Source organism: Porites lutea, chromosome 1, assembly GCF_958299795.1.
Source record: "Porites lutea chromosome 1, jaPorLute2.1, whole genome shotgun sequence".
NCBI lineage: Eukaryota > Metazoa > Cnidaria > Anthozoa > Scleractinia > Poritidae > Porites > Porites lutea.
In genome coordinates this window covers 10161804-10175305 of record NC_133201.1, presented here as the reverse complement: position 1 = coordinate 10175305, position 13502 = coordinate 10161804, and positions in this window count along the sequence as shown.

The window sequence follows — 13502 nt, the reverse complement described above, 5'->3', positions numbered from 1 at the left end:
TACTTTTTTGATCCATGTGACACAAACGTTGGAGCGTTTTTTTACCTGTTCAGCTTATTTATTTCTCTTGTCAGAGGGCCTAGGCACAGTTTCGAGTTAACCAACAGATGCATCGAATGAACTAGGCGCGGTTCAAGCGTCGCATTTCACATGTGCCGAAACTAGTACAAATGAGCGAGAACAATTGATTTTCTTCATTCGTCTGAACACAGAGAGCTTCCGGGTCAAGAAACAATAAAAAATACTATGGCCAGCAGCATGCGGCAGACACTTAAGGCATTACATTCGACTTTCATCTAACAGGCCCTGTTCAAACGTCGCATTTCATATGTAACAAATTTAATACGAATGTAGAAAATGTCTTGTTCTCGCTCATTTGTACTAGTTTCGGCACATATGAAATGCGACGCTTGAACCGCGCCTAGTTCATTCGATGCATGTGTTGGTTAACTCAAAATTGAAGCTCGGTGATGTAGTATAGTTCGCATTCTAAGTGAAAGCTGTAAGGCTCGCGTCAAGCAGTTTAGACCCAAGTAGAAATCTCCTTTCCACCTAGTTTAACCGCCAGCCAAGCAGGCAAACTGTATGTAAGTAACAAAACTACGCAACTTCCTAGTTTGTGCTAAATGTGGTATATGCGAAACAAATTCAATTTTTTATTTATATTAATATTAATTTTATTTATATTGGCCTTACTGGCCAATGGCTTGGTCAACAAATTGTTTGCATTGCACTCAAAAACAAAGCGATTATCGTGAGACAAACGATTAATCCTACTGTGTTTTCCCAAAAACAAGCCTGAGAAAACAGCCGCGACATTTCGCGGCAACACCACGTCTCTCCCAGCGAAATGAGGTCAACTAGTCAGAATCACTACACAGATATTGTTGGAAGTTGGATGTATGGAATTTCTGCGCTCCTACGGACGCCATTTGGAGACGAAAACAGTAGTGGCGTCTCGAAATGTCGGCTTTTTTCTCAACGTATTAACGCAATCTTTCCCGGAATAATCGTTTGTATTGTTTCCTGTGACACAGAACACAGAACCAAACGCAGATCATAACAGCTTGCCCAGGATGAGACGGCATGGCTAATACGTGGCTGGCTGGTTTTACTTTTTTAGTTTAAGATCTATTTACAGGTACGTATCTATTGGTGTGTTGCGTTGGGATGATCTTGATCAGGAACAGTGATCTGAAATCTCTCGGATCATACTACATCAAAGGAACCGACAAATCCACTTATTTAAAGTTTCATCGGGTCCTTTGATGTATTTTGATCCGAGTGATCTCGGATCACGTCTACTGATGCGGATCACGCTATAGTTGTAATGACCAAACGGACGAGGTTAATCAGTTATTTATTCTATGGCCTTTTCATTATGGACCTGAGCCTGTAATCAAAGAATGTTGCGTAGTTTTTCCTCTACTCTCACTTCACATCTACAAAATGTTATGAGCAGTTGGACACCACCTTGTTGGCTGAGGTCATTTTTTAAACATTAAAATGTCATGACCCGCACAGGGTTGGCTCCTGCTCTGACTCTTTGAAAAAAGAAATGTGTAAAATCTTTCAGGCTATAAATACGTACGATGAATGCGGCTGTATGAACACCAGCTACACACGGCTCATTATTTTAGTGTCGCGCATACAAGGGCAGTCGTACGTAACCTATTTTTACTGCTTCTTATTTGTCTGACAGCCAAACACAGGGTTAGCTCCTACTCCCGGCTTTTGAAGGAGAGGAGGGAAGATTCTTTACTCCCTTTTCTTTCTTTCGTTCCCCCAAAAAGGAGAGTAGTCGGACACTGCCCTGTTAGCTAAAGAGAATTGTTTTCTTTCTACTCTTCCTCGCAACTTAATCGTGCCAGCTACACAGTGCCAGCCTCTAAGTTAGGCTATAAATACATACAATGAATGCAGTTGACAGAAAACCAGCTACACACAGTTCAGCGTTTTAGTGTTGCTCATACAAGGACAGTAGGACGTCACCTATTTTTTCTGCTTTTTAGTTGTCTGACAGCCATACATAGGGTTAGCTCCTAATCCCGGCTTTTGAAGGAGATGAATGAAAATTCTTTACTCCATTTTCTTTCTTTCTCCCTCCAAAATAGGAGAGTAGTCGGACACTGCCCTGTCGGCTGAAGACAGTAATTTTCTTTCCATGATTCTTCTTTGCAATCTTAAAGTGTCACCTTCACAGTCCCAGCTTCTAAGTTAGCCTTTAAATATATACCATGAATGCAGCTGATTGAACAACAGCAACACACAGTTCAGTATTTCAGTGTAACGCACACAATGTCAGTATGAGCATTATTCTCTTCTTTCTATTTTGTCTGAAAGCCAAACACAGGGTTAGCTCCTACTCTCAGCTTTTGAAGATGGAGAAAGATTATATCTTTTTTCCCTCCAAAAAAGGAGAGTAGTCGGACACTGCCCTTTTGGCTAAAGACAATGGCTGTCTTTCTGTGATTCTTCCTCGCAACCTTAACATGTCAGCTACACAGTGCCAACTTCTAAGTGACGCTTCAAATACATCCAATAAATGTAGCTGACTAAACACCAACTACCCACAGTTCGACATTTTAGTGTTGCGCGTAAAAGGATAGTATGAACCCAATTTAATTTTCTTCTTTCTATTTTGTCTGAGAGCCTTATACAGGGTTAGCTCCTACTCTTAACTTTTGTAGGAGATGAATAGAAAACTTCTTTACTCTCTTTTCCTTCTTTTATCTCTTCAAAGGAAAGCATAGAGTAGTCGGACACTGCCCTGCTGGCTGGAGACATTAGTTTTGTTTCTATTCTTATTTCTATATATTTCATCGGTTCCACTTTGATTACAATATTAAGAAAAAATATACATTTGAACAAATTACAAGAACGAGCGGCGATGGTGCGGGACAGAATAGAGCGAGGCGTCACAAGCGCCAATTCTTCCTCGCAAAATTAACGTTTCTGACGTACACTGTATGAGCCCACCTTTATTCTGCCATTCGCAGGGTTAGCTCCTACGCTCACATTTGGGAGGAGATGAGGGAAAATTCTATTCTCCCTTTTCTTTATTTGATCTTTTCAAAGGAAGAAATCGGTTGAGTAATCGGAGACTGCTCTGTTGGCTAAATACAGCTGTTTTCTTTCTATTCTTCCTCGCAACTAAAACGTTCTAGATGCACAGTGCCGGCTTCTAAGTTAGGCTTTAAATATATACAATGAATGCAGCTGATTTATTGTCTGCTTCTTATTTTCTGACAGCCACACACAGGGTTAGCTCCTACTCCCAGCTTTTGAAAGAGATGAGGGAAAATTCTTTACTCCCTTTTCTTTCTTTCTTCCCTCCAAGAAAGGAGAGTAGTCGGACACTGCCCTGTTGGCTAAAGACAGTACTTTTCTTTCTATGATTCTTCCTTGCAAACTTAAAGTGTTATCTACAAAGTCCCAGCTTCTAAGTTAGGCTGTACGTCTATACAATGAATGCAGCTGATTGAACAACAGCTACAAACAGTTCACAATTTTAGTGTAACGCATACAAGGCAACTATGAGCCAACCATTATTCTCTTCTTTCTTTCTTGTCTGAAACCATACACAGGGTTAGCTCCTACTGTAAGCTTTTGAAGAAAGATATTTTTTTTTTCTCCCTTCCCTCCAAAAAAGGGAAGTAGTCGGATACTACACTGTTGGCTAAAGACTAGTTGTTTTTCTATGATTCTTCCCTGCAACCTTAACATGTCAGCTAAACAGTGCCAGCTTCTAAGTTAGGCTTCAAATACATCCAATGAATGCAGCTGACTGAACACCAGCTACCCACAGTTCAGCATTTAAGTGTTGCGCGTGAAAGGACAGTACGAGCCCACCTTAGTCTCTTCTTTCTATTTTGTCTGGGAGCCACATACAGGGTTAGCTCCTACTCTTAACTTTTGTAGGAGATGAGGGAAAAATTCTTCACTCCCTTTTCTTTCTTTCATCTCTTCAAAGGAAAACGTAGAGTAGTCGGACACTGCCCTGCTGGCTAAAGACAGTAGTTCTCTTCTCTCCTTATTTATACTTATTTAATAGGTTCCACTATAATAACAGTACTAAGATAAAAGAACGAGTGGCGATGGTGCGAGACACACAACAGAGCGAGGCGCCAATTCTTCCTTGCAACGTTAACGTTTCACCTACACTGTATGAGGCCCCCTTTGTCCTCTTTTTTCTCTTTTCTGACAGTCGCACAGGGTTAGCTCCTACTCTCAGATTGCGAAGGAGATTAGGGAAAATTGTATTCTCCCTTTTCTTTCATTCATCTTTTCAAAGGAGGAAATCGGTTGAGTAATCGGACACTGCCCTGTTGGCTAAATACAGTTGTTGTCTTTCTATTGTTCATCGCAATCTTTAGATGTCACCTACGTAGAGCTAGCTTCTGTGTAAGGCTTTAAATACTTACCATGAGGAGCGTACCCGGCCATTTTGCATCTCTTCCTAATTTTTTGTCACCCATAGAAATAAAATTTTTCTTCCCTTTTTTAACGCGAAACCAAGGATAGAAGTTGGCGTTATTGCCGTTTATTTAACTGAAAACCACAAAAAAAAACTGCTGCTGTGTATTGTTGAAGAATAGATGACAATCTTGCCAAGACAAAATCCGTGGCTCATACTAAATAATTCTATTGCCCTGTCGTATTGTAGGTTTATTGTAGGCACTTGTTAAACACGTTGTATCTTTTGACCTACAGAGAAGCCGCAACAGCGTTTCCTTTGACTTTTGCCGGAAAACCTTTTAGTGCCATTTAAATGGTATTGTAGTGTTAACTTTGATTTACGGATGCGTAACTGGTGTTTCTATAACTTATCGATTGTTTTTATGCCTAATACTGATAAGACGAAGCCGTGATGGTCTTTGTTAGCTAAAGAATGTCTTCTAAAAAACTATATTTGAAATTGTCTCTGTTCGCAAAGGGGGTCATTTTAGCTCAGTCAGTCAAAGAATTTGATTCCACATCCATTGACAATCACATCTCTACTATCCAGTGTCATTCGCTTGCATGTCCCAAATTGTCCGAAATAGATTTGTTTTCAGTGGGGGTTTGCTATTAATGATTGACAGTGTGGTCATCTACTTTTGTATGCATTGTTTGTAAGTTACAATACGTTCAAAACTCTGCCGCGAGAATCATTTGCAATGTGAAGAAGCATGACCCCATTTCTTCCGTCTTGAACCCTTGCCTTCCTTCAGTCTTAAAAGTTATTTATCTTGCCTTTGTATTTGTCGATTATTATCTTTCAGTACTGCTTTACTTTTATTCGCCGGTTTCAGTTGGAGGCAGAGTTTGTTTAGAGTCGCGTGTAAGGGCTGTGACTACAACTGGGCTGGCGAGGTCATCAGTTTACTAAATATGAGCTCACCTGTGACACACTCCCTGCATACTGCTAGCGTGAGTTTTTTCTATGCTTTCTTTGTGGCGCATGGTTCGTACAATCTTGAAAAGGTCTTGAATTTTACTAGTCGTCGTGAAAAGTCCTTGGAATCAGTTGAGGTCCTTGAAAAGTACTTGATTTCTTTATTAGGTCTTGGGACGTCCTTGAAATTCACTACCTTGACTACGCCAAGGAAAATTTGGCTCATTCTCTGTGTAAGAACCTCTAAAACTTACGAGTGACGTGTGCATGAACAATATTTCATTTCTGTTTCTTTGTTCCAAATGGTATTCTGTACCTCAGATGCAATTGTAAGTCATACCCAGTCATTTTGCAAAGTGTTGTTGTGGAAAAGAGTATAAAATAATGTGATCAACGATGGCCGAAGAAGTAAAAATCGTAAATGACTCAATGACGTGTTTTAGCCAACTGTGTGATCAAAAGGGGGTTAAAGAATGCCGATTTATTACATGAATCTTAGTCCTTGAAAACTGTAATTTGTCCTTGAAAAATCCGCGAAAAGTCCTTGAAATCTGTTTGTCTGAAGTTGCACGAACCTTGGTGGTGATCATCGTGTTTTTCAAAAGGTGGATAGCGGTCTGCACTTAATAAATCACTCTCTAACAGATCAGAGTTACATGAAAGGATCGCGCTATCCATTGGATGGCATTTACCTCATCCGAGGGATAGCGTTACCCACCTATTAAACAACCAGAGGCGTTCCTTCTCCAAGTTAGTGTTAGAAATTTGCTTTATTAGCCTCCGAAAACAGCCGACATTTCGCGATGCCATCACTGGTTGCCCGCGAAATGACGTCTGAGAAACGAGCGCAGAAATTCCATACTGACGACTCGTCACTACCCAGATCTGGGTAGTACTTATGATTGGCTGGATCAAAACCGCCGCCCGGTTAGGTCAATGGGATAAGCGGCGGTCGGCTGAGCGAGAGGTCGCGGGTTCAAACCCCGGCCGGACCAACACTCAGGGTCTTTATATAACTGAGGAGAAAGTGCTGCCTTTGTAATAACATCTGCAAACGGTTAGACTTTCTAAAATCATGGACAAAAGTCCTGGGACACTTTTGCGTTTCTGGGGCGTTTTCCAATTCACACAGGTCCAACGCCTCCCCTCACCCCACAAACAACGTTGGACGCGTGTATGCGGAATTTTTCCCCGAGTTTCAACTTTGTATAGGGTGGGGGGAGGGAGAAGTGCAAGAAAATTTCGAAAATGATGCACTGTTTTAAGAGGGAACGGTGAAATGACAGAGAAATATGCATATTGTTGTGAAGTATTTTGAAGGTTATGTTAAGTTTATTTCGTGTTTGTGCTTGACGTTTCACTCGTGACTAGAGTCTTGTTATGATCAGTTTATAGATCAAGGTTAATCAGTATATGTGTTAACAGGTTTTTGAGTGTTATTATCTTTTTAATGGGTTTGTCGACCGAAGTGTCATCAAGCTTGGGGTTTAATTAAGTTTGATTGTCAGTTTTTAAGTGGGTACGTTTTGGGAACATTACTGACCTTGATTGTTACCTTCGTCAGAGTTCCTGTATTGGTTTAAGGTAGAGTCTCGTGGGTTTAGCTGTCACGCTTTCATTAATTTTCTTATGGGTTTGTTTATTCCACTTTGGTTATCAACAGGAAATTCGTTTAAGTCACTCGGAAAAGCGTTTGTATTTCTCATGGTCAGCAAGCCTAAACGTACCTACGTTTTACTGATATAAGTTGCCAGTGTTTAGCACAAGTAGGAGAGAGTAGTTGAGATTAGTTACAGTTAGTTATCTAGCAGAATTCGTTAAGTGATGCTGTAAACAAGACATATGAGCTGCTGTAAAGATTAAAGAACAACAAGATGTAAACTCAGATACCTGGTACCTCTACGCTCAGCGAGCGAGTTGCTCGTAAACCCCTACAATATTGCAGTAGTGTCCCAAGGACTTTTGTCCAGGATTGTAGTCTTCTCGGATAAGGACGATAAACCGTAGGCCCTGTCTCACAAGCCCTTGCACATGTAATAAATCTGTGGGACGTTAAAGAACCCACACACTCTTCCTAAAGAGTAGGGCACGTAGTGCCCGGTGTAGTGGCCTATCTCACTTTCACACTCATGTATGGGGGCATCATTACTCATTCCTTCATTACTTGTAAAATGCACCTAAGCAGTCTGGCAAAGTCCCTCAACCAGTGTTGTAAATTATCCCTGAAAAGCCCTGAGGGGAGTGGATAATAAGATATTTACAATTACAATTTACAAATTTCCCACTCGGCACGACTAACCAGAAGCACTACACAGATCTGGGCAGTGGCTGTTCCTAATAGTGTTGTTTTCTGTAGCACTCCACTCCTAACCTTAAACCTCATCACAACAGCAGGTGCCACGTCCACGTTGTTTACATCACTAGGGAGCTTAAGCAAAGACAACCACGACGGCAGTGAAAACATCGCCTGTAGAATCAAAACATGCGAGCTCTTAAATTAGATTAGTCTCAGGCAGGTGTTTCCTATAGGATTTCATCCAGAAGTAGTTTTTGATTGACACGTCTCAATAATGGATTTTTAGAAAAATGCTTTTTAACTCAGTCCAAGACAGATCTCTCTCTCAGATCAGATCATATGTCATGTGCTTCGAAAGTTTTCTGTCAGCTTACCAGGGATTCTCACTTTTATTAAAGGATTTAATTCACGGATGTTGGTCTTGGAATTTTAACGACTTTATCCAGGTTCAAAAAGAAAAAGGAAAATTCGTCGTCGTATGTTCCTGTCCTCCAAAAAACATGACAAAATGTCGCATTGGGAGGTTTCACTTCGTAGTTGTGCGGTGGACGTTAAAGAAATGCACGTGCCCACCAGAGCTTAATAATCCCTTCTCGACTCATTTGTGCTATTCTCAGTAGAATAAATATGCGCTATAAAGTGGGGAATAATACTGTCGGGCTGACTGATTGCTTTTTACGAGAATTAAGAATAAGATAACAGCAACAATGATAAAATTTATTTTTATTGATATTATTATTATTGTTATTATTATTATTATTATTATTATTATTATTATTATTATTATTATTATTATTTTTATTCGATTCAATGTCAAAATAGGCCATTTTTAGTGAGACTGCATCTAGGTATTGTACTGTACCCATACGATTATGCGGAAAGCGAGATTCGAGAAGGGGGCAGTTTGATCCCTTCCCCTATTCCCCTCTTGATAGGGCGTGTCCATTACTCCTTCCCTAAATCGAACCCTTGGCACAACTTCATGTAATCACAAGTTGTTGGTGTCTTTTCTTTTTGCCTACGTTTTTCTTCAAAATTCTAACGCGCTGAGAGTAGATTCAATGTCGCTATTTCATTTATAAGTTATGATACCCTTTTCACTAGAAGTTAACAAAACAGAAAGTTTGATCAGTTTCTCCTGGGCATTAATGAATAAACTTCTCCTGAGCTCTCCCGAGCAGTACAGTGTGAAGTGGGTATCGGAAAACTGTCTTCTGTTGTCTTCACTCTGGTGTGTCTTTGTAGCGCGCCATCCTTCAACTCTTCTAACCTGTTACGCTAATCGGAAGAAAAGAAAAAAAACATTACGGTAGCACAGTTGAACCTCTTTACGACGGCCACCTTGGGGACAGAAGAAAGTGGCCATTGTAGAGAGATTAAGAGAACATTCAATGTATGGACTGTCCGCAAAACAATTGGCCTTTGTAGGGAGGTGGCCGTTTGTAGAGGCTTTTCTTTTTTTCCAAGATGAAACAATAACAACAGTTTCCATTGGTGAGGAAGATGCTAAACTTTGGCTTTTGCCGTTGTCGTTCAGATTACAAGAATTTGCAGATTGTTTGGTGAGAGCGCTTTCTAGATTCTTGGATTTGTTATATATATCGTTGATTTTATAGAGCCTTTCCACATGACGTCACGTCCCTTGTTGGTGTCCCACGTTGTCCCATATTGGTGTCTCAAAACACTGAAACGGCGGTCATGTCGGTTTCACAAAGAAATTCTGTGGAATTGAGCTCTATTGTTACTTGCTCTGCTATGCAGGAAGGAGAAACCTTTCGTTGAGTGTAGATTTCAATTTGCCGTTACTTTATATATTCAATTAGCATTTGGGACTGCAGGCCTATTACACCTTTATCTCCCGCGAAAATTGAAGACATCATTTTTCCATCAAAAAAATGGAATAAAAGGACTTAAGTCGGGTTTTATTTTTACTTAGTTTTCTGTTTATTCATGGTACTAGTAATCGTTAATATACATTAGTGTTGCAGAATTGCTGCACAAAGAGAAACCTTTTTAGTCAAAATCCTCATTGAAAATTTTAATTTGCCTTTACTTTACAATCATCTGGGGCTGCCTATTGCTACAGCTTTGCCTCTCGCGTAACTTTAAGACACCTCAGATTTAGAGATTTCTTTATTTTAGCTTATAGCTTTATTTTATTTGTGGTACTAGCAATTCTTAATAAACCCTAGTATTACAGTATTACTTATTTCGTGTAAAGTTATACATGGTGCAATCGATCGTAAAGGACAAGACATTTCCCAGGACCCCCTACTGTGTTTGAAATCGTCCACTGAATACATTTCTTTACCGCGTCATATGAAAGCCTAAGATTCAATAATTGTTTTCGCATAAAAGGGGACATACTGGCAAGGTTTGATTGAACTTGCCCTAAGAAGCTACAAGGTTATCCTCATTTTATTTATTACAACCGTTTCAGGTATTTCCTACTTTTGTTTAATATTAGCTAGAGCAACCCTGGGTTGGCGGTATTGTATTTCTGGCACTCATCCTTCCCTCTGCCCCCCAGACACCCTGCTATGCTTCATTGACAAACTGTATGACACAATTAAATTTAGTACGACTGGTATTGAAAAGATCTTTAGAAGTTTCCGGCGCGGAGCCTATTTTTAATTATGAATGTCCTCAAGATTCCAGAATCTTAATCTTAAGGTGCAAATTAACAGATGATATCAATTCGTGGACCTCTTACGTAATTTGTTTTACCTAAAAACTCACTTTTTTCGCCTTTAATGTTGTTAAGTCGAGGTGTAGATATGTATGTTTGTTCTACATTACATAGCAAACCGAGACGCCATTCAGCGAACTAGCAAAGGGAATGTTTGTTTTGTGCCTTCTCGCCCCAAGGCAACGCTCTATAGACCAAACATCGTATGGGAGATGGGCACATGTAGTAACACTCTTATTTTGTCTTTAACGAAAGTTGCAAGATCCTCAGATACAAGGATTATTCCATTAGTGTGCGTCAATTACTATCGCGGCAAACCTCAAATTATAATAAGAAAACAAACACATTTGCGATGTGCCATAAGGCCCTATTCTCTCTGCATTTCTTATGATGTCGTAATTATCGGAAAAGGACTTTTTTTCTCTTTCTCTATCTCTCTCGTTTATTCCTTTATTACATCTTAAAAGCGACAGGTAGCGTCTCAGTTTTCCATCTATAATTGAACCCCAACCGAAGCTGGTTTGTTCCCTCTAAGATACCGCAAGAATTGGCGCCGTTTCTTGTGGTCTGTCTCTCGGTGTGTCAGGTCAGATTTAAATAATTTTTAGACAAAGATGAATTCAAACACTGCAATTTTAAAGACGGTTGCCTGCGGAGAAAGTTTTAAAATAGCTCAGCTCGACGAATTGAAAACGTTGGCAAATTCAACCATGTAGCTGTTCCCAAGGTTATTCGCGTCGCCTTTCTTTCAAGCGGTACACTAATTATTTTTTTCATGGCACCCCACAAAGTATTTCTAAAGGTATACACTGCAACGAAAATTACAAAACTTTGCCGCCGGCGAAGCGAGTCATCATCACAGCACATACCTGTTTACAAATGCATAAGTGGTATCAATGTCCGTTACGGGAAAGCCCTTCCCTGCGGGTGTTAAAAAGTTGACGAGGAAATATAACTTCCCTTTAGGATGAAATATAAAAATATCTTAGCGCTAAATTTCATCAGACATTATTTCGGCACTCTGGTTTACTCGGGTGTTTCAGAATGATGATTATGCGAATTTGCCCATTGCAGCATGCGAAACTCTGGATTTCTTTACTGTCAGATACGTTTAGCTCTGTGGAATTTTTCATCCTTATCTGTCTTTTTCACTAGAGATTAAACATATCTTTAAGATATTAGCAACGGCAAATTGCTTCATGCTGAAAGAAATTTCAACGGGGTGTTTCTTCAATTCTGCTCTTCCCTCGTGTCCCCAAATTTATGTAATTGTTCATCCGAGTTTTAAAATATATTATTTCGCTAGACCTTGCAGAATTCTTAGTAACGTCGGACAGCGCAACTGCTACTATGTTTTGTCGTCAGTATTTTTACGCGAAGCTTTCCTAAGAAAGATGATGTATTAGTCAACGTTTTTAATAAATGAAAGTCTAAGATCCCTCATTACCACATAAGCTGTTGCATGTAAGTAGATTTTAAGGTTTAAAGCCTGTACTCCTTAAACCTCTTCACTGCTTCTTGGCTTCGTTTACCTACTCACTGAAGCGTTAGTACTAACCGAAACCCATGTTGACCCGGACAAACACCTATTACGTTAAATGCTGTAATAAAGAAATGACATTCAAGCGCCAATTCACTCATTTTCAAAACTACCCAAAATATTTTGCCCGGAGTAACTTTGTTTATATTTCTCTATGTAAACAATCTCGTTCCAGTTAAGGGGTTCTGCGTCCGGTGCGGATGAATTGTACTTTTTGCTAATTCAAAATTACTAGGTTTTTGGTTTAATGGCCGATTAATCTAAGCTATTTTGATTGTCTGTTTACCTCTTCAGTTGACATCGCTGGTGTAGATTATACTCCCTGTCATAATATTTACATTGAGAATATATCCGCGGAAGCCCGATGTTGACCTGTATGCAGTTGATCAATCACAATAATACACGCAAATTCCAAATAAACAGTGTTTTGACAAGTCTGTCTTCTTGACCGTGTTATTTTGCTAAGTGTTATCAAAACAAGATGTTCAAATTAGAATATTAATTCTGACTGCCTTTACAAATGTCGTAGTTACGCTACCGCAACGTAAATGCGATTTAATGACGAAGTCTACCATACGGTGGGAATATTAACCGTTTATTCTGCATGAGAATTGTCTGATGTGTTTCGTTCTAGTAGTTTTTGGAGAATAGTCTAGGTTTCGGAAGGCGGCATTTTCACATTACAAGCAGCCGTTTTGGCGATGAAATTTTTGACGCTTGCGGATCAACTCAACATGACACTAAAGCGTCGGTAATACAGACAACCAAAACGTGCACTTTGTTTTCAACTTACATAACTGCAAAACGAGTTAAAAGGCTAAGTTGCGCGTGTTACTTCCCTCTTTCAAAGCTGTTAAAATCTTTATTTGTTAGAGGACAGGTTTGATGTGGTTGGTAAAACTCGCAATATCGCTATTCAACTCTTGCAAGACAAGTTGCATGCTTTTTGTTGCCAATTCTATCGTACCTTTAGAAAACTTACTGCTGAAAAATACTCCGATTTTGAGGATCATTACCCACTTAATCTACATCTACCTAACACAAATAGCTCATTGCTGCCTGCATTGCGGCGCTACGTACACGCCGGTACGTACACCTTCACTTACACAGTCAAGCCCCGCTTTACGAACACCCGCTTAATACGGACACCCCGTTGATACAAACACTTTGTATGACCCCCTCAGTGTCCGTATAAACGGCTTTTGACTGTATCTCATTACTCTTTGGGCGTTTTTCTGTCTCCCACATTAACAAAGCAAAACATTCCTGATCAGGATGGTTGGTTTAATACCGAATACAGCTGGCCCCACGCTATTATAGAACGTACAATGTAGGTGGGGAAGTTAAAATGACCAACTTCTTCAGGATAAAACGGGATAGAAAGAATTATTTACCGATGAATATATATTGGGGAGGCATATTTAATATTACTAAAATTAAGGACAATGCAAGCTTAAGGAAAAGAGGTAGTTTCTGTAGGTGAACACTGATCACGTACCATATATGTATGTCTATGCTCTGAGTAACTATATCATCATGTTGTACTTAACCTTTGCTCGATCTGTTTTTGTTTAGTTTTATCACGAACAATCATTTTACA